This window comes from Saccostrea cucullata, unplaced genomic scaffold, assembly GCF_032062105.1.
Source record: "Saccostrea cucullata isolate Sc308-1 unplaced genomic scaffold, CSIRO_AGI_Scuc_v1 ctg1615, whole genome shotgun sequence".
Classification (NCBI taxonomy): domain Eukaryota; kingdom Metazoa; phylum Mollusca; class Bivalvia; order Ostreida; family Ostreidae; genus Saccostrea; species Saccostrea cuccullata.
Window position 1 is genome coordinate 78521 of NW_026938994.1, and position 4688 is coordinate 83208.

Here is a 4688-nt window from a genome sequence, read left to right on the forward strand (position 1 = left end):
GTTATTGAGACTACAAATGTCTTCAGTAAAGTCAAATATCTTTTTAAAATTCACTTCCGGTCGCGTGATTTCCTGTCCTCAAAATTAGAAATTATCACAGCTAGATCTCGTAAACGGTAAGAGATTAAGACACCAAACTTATATAAGTGGTAGATCTTGATAAGTAGGCAAATTCAGTTGGGATAAGATTGTCAGCCGTCACTTCCGGTCGTCACAGGAAGTGATCCAAAAAATCAAAATTTTTAACTTTTCTTTCATGAAACTTTTTTTTGCATCACATTTTAACATCTTATTTGCATTTTTGAAATATATCAGTCCCACCGGAAACTAAAACGATAACTTCCGGTTATAAGAGAAAAACTACATAATTTGAGTATTTTTCTTTCCCATAAATATTTTTTATACATAAAGTATTTGTGCTGATTTTTAGATATGTTATATAGACTGCTTATGTCTTCAGTAACGTCAAATATCTTTGTAAAATTCACTTCCGGTCGCTTGATTTACTGTCCTCAATATGAGAAGTTATCACAAAGAGATCTCAGAAACGGTAAGAGATGGAGACGTCAAACTTAAACGAGTAATAGATCTTGATAAGTAAGGAAACTCATAAGGGTTAAGATCGTTCGCCGTTACTTCCGGTCGTCACAGGAAGTGATCAAAGAAATCAGAAATTTCAATTTATCTTTTTGGAATACTTCTCGGCATCACATTATTGCATCTTATTGGTTGTTCTGATGTATGTCCGTCCCACCAGAAACAAAAACGGCAACTTCCGAGAGAAAAACTGCATAAATTGAGTATCATACTATCCCATAAATATCTTTTATAGAAAGAGTATTTGAAATGATTTTAGAACATTTAATTCAGACTGCAAATGTGTAGAGTAACTACAAATATCTGTTAAAAATTGACTTCCGGTCTCATGATTTCCTGTCCTAAAACTGAGTAGTTAACATAGCCAGATCTTGGTTATGGTAACACATCAAGACACTTAACTTATATGAATAATAAACCTTGAAGAGTGAACAACAGATATAGGGATAAATGTCCCCGCCGTCACTTCCAGTCAACACAGGATGTGATTTGAAAAATCGAAAATTCCAACTTTTTTCTTTCTAATTTTTTTTTTTCATTAGTTTATTGTATCTAATTAGTAGTTTTGAAATATGTCAGCTCCACCAAAAATAAATAAAAACAACGAAAACTTCCATTATAAGAAATAAAACAACACCAAAGGTCAAGGTCATTGGAAAAGTATTTAAATTGCTTATATATGCCACATGACCTTGACCTTTGAGTTTGATGTTTGACCTTTGACCTTGACCTTTGACCCCTTACTCAAAAAGTAATAAAGAAATATTCATTACGTTTATCTAGATTCAGTTTCAAGTGTTAATCTCAAGTTTATCTCTTTCTGTTTTTTTTTTTGGATGACTTGATTAATGACCCCCTATTGACCCCAAGGTCACAATCAAGTTTAATGTCGTTGAGGTATTTGCAACTCTTACTCTAACAAATGCTTATATCCCCTTTCCTCCTTTCTTAAAAAAAAATCAACAGCAGTATAGAGAAAATGTCTAAAAGTCAAACGACACGATATATCGACATAAGATTCGGAGTAAAAGCAAGAAGAGACCTTAAAGAAAGTGTCCTGAGAGTTTTAAGGTTAGTCTCTAAAATATAATGAAATTCTAGTGAAAATCGGCAAAATCTGCATTTTTTTTTGGTCTGAAATTTTGTTATTGCTGAGCATAAAAATTAATGAAAGCCCGTATTGGCTATTTCTGCCATTTTTGTTAATATCATTCGATTCTCCTGCTCTATTACGACATTTTAATACCAAGTACTCTTGCTTTCTTTAGTGTATGGAATTTATTCAATTTTATTTCGATTTAATATTAATAGAATGAATCTTGATTTTATTTGAAATTTGATTTTTTTTTCTAGAATAACAAAATCCCAAGAAATAGCGACTTTCAGCATAGTAAAAAGAAATACACGTTTCTTCCCTGTGTTTCGCATCTAGAATTACATGTTTGGAATTTTATTTATGCTACTTACATTGAATTTCATGCCTATTTCGGTCAGGAATGTTAAAACCCGAACCCGATTCTCTGTTTTCCTTTTCCATAATTACAAACTGCCTTGCATCTCTCGCTCATGTTTCTCACATGCTCTTAAATAATTTATCGCCATCCATTTCAAACATAAAACAACTCAAATCGGATATTTTCAAACATCTCTTTAATACATGTTTAATGCGCATATGATGCAGGTACACATGGGACATTTCACAACGTTTTCACTTACGCTTCCGTCTTGATGCGCAGATCAAATGCATGTTATTCATATTATTAGGTATATCGTAATTTTAATCAGACCCTACCCCTTACATCGTAACTCGAAAACAATCTCATTCAAGCTCATATATACACCTAGAAGCGTTATACAATGTTTTGAACGTGCTCTCTTTGCGTGATCAATGAAATCATGGTTGTCCCCGAGTCGACTCGTATAATCCAGGAAGTCTGTTTAGAGTTTATTTATACCAACTGCGAGCCCGATCTAAAATCCTAGTAGAGAAATGAGAATTTTCCTGTTTTATTTATTTTCTTGCTTTTTCTACTTCTTTCAGCCCAAATGATATTGAAATGCTTAAAAAGGTAGAAAGGCCGTTAATTGTTCACTGAACAATTAGTCAACTAGTTTATTATATGTCTGTCTTTTTTAAAATAGAAAAAAAACATCCTGCATACAGATAAATAGAGGAGAACGGAAGACCTTCTTTGTTGCTGTAGCAACAAGAGTTTCTAGTTATTATTAGGGCTTTTCGACTTTTGTCGAAAAGACCTATTGTTTTCGTTTTGTTTATTATTATTATTATTATTATTATTATTATTATACTGAACACTTCTATCGTTCAGCATTTAGGGAGTACCTTTAAGAATAGGTATATTATTGTGTTACCACTATATAGAAAATTAAAATCTCTCGTGCGTGAAACAAGAACAACTTCCGGAATAGTCACTTCCGGTTTCTACTAAAGGAAAACTGAAAATTCTTAAGGAGCCGAAAACATTTTTAATTTTAGTGTCTAGACTCCCAAATTTGAGATATGAATTTTAGAGACATAATCCAATAAAAAAGTGCGCGTACGTAATTTTTGAACACAAATACTTTTCGAGATATAAGACTTCAAACATTGAAGAAGGGGGGATGAAATTTTTGAAAGTCACAATTGCGTCTCCAAAATTATTTTGAGCAAAGAAATATGTTAGAACTAATTAGTAGAATATATACTGAAAGTTTCATGTCAATCCGAAAAGAACTTCCGGTTTTATGACCCTTAAAAGTTTTCTTTTAAAATGAAATTAATCGTGGCGCATTTTCTACTAAAGTATTCAAGATTTTCCTGTTATATTTTGTATACAGAATGACTTTGATACACTTCTGACATCATTAAAGTATGAAATTGAAATTTTGGAAAATAAGGGATTTCTAGGGGCCAACTTTGAAAACAGACCATTCCCTGTAACTTTTTTATTTCTCAATGAATTTTCAAACAGTTTTCAGATTTGACTTAAGCATACAAAGGACAGTCTAAAAATTATGGTCCGTGGGGTCACTTTTTGACCCCTTATAGGAGTTTTAGAGTCCTGAAATATTGTATTTTTTAGTTTTTTCATAAAATGATAGTGTAAGAGTTATCTCCCTTTGTCAATCTGTTTATAGTGTAATATTCTTTTTATGTTTCAATTTTGGTATGTATATGAAGAGTACTTCCGGTTTTATAATATCCTTAAAATTCCCTATGGAGATTTCTATGTTAAATTTGAAATCACGTTTGTTTTTTTATTTCAAAAGTACAGCATGCAATTCTTGTGATATTTCACATGAATAATAATTTTTGTACTATCTTTAAGGGGTTTGGTCATGAAAACAAAGTTCCCCAAAATAAAAGGGATTTTAGGGGCCAGAATAGAAAAACAGTTTTTTGACTGTAACTTTTTTATTTCGCCCCATATCTTCAAATTTATTTCGGTTTTGAGTTAAGCATAAGAAGGACATTTAAAAAATTTTGGTCCGTGGGGTCACTTTTTGATCCCTTATAGGACTTTTAGAGATCTGAAATATTGTGTTTTTCAGTAGTATGAAAAATAATTGTGCAACAGTTATCTCCCGTTGTCAACCTTTCTGGAACCTAATATTTCCTCTATGTTTCAATTTTGGTATGTTTATGAAGAGTACTTCCGGTTTTATGAGTCCCTTAAAATTGTCTATGGAGATTTCTATGTTAAATATGAAATCATACAATGTCCCATATCTCAAAAAGGAAGTAAGCAATTCTCGTAATATTTCACATGAATAATGACTCAATCATTGTCTACAGTTTGTAAGTTCATGGAAATAAAATCCCTTAAATGGAAGGGACTTTATGGGTAAGTACAGAAAACAGCTTTTTCTCTTTAACTTTTTTTTTATTTCTCAACCAATTTTCAAACTAATTCTGGTTTTGCATTAAGCATAAGGAGTACAGTTAAAAAATTACAGGCCGTGGTGTCACTTTTGGACTCCTTATAGGAGTTTAATTGGATTGAAAATTAGTACATTTTCGTATGTATTAAATATTTATGAAAGAGTTATTTCTCTTTGAGTAGACACTGGTGGACAAAGAGAATTGTTAT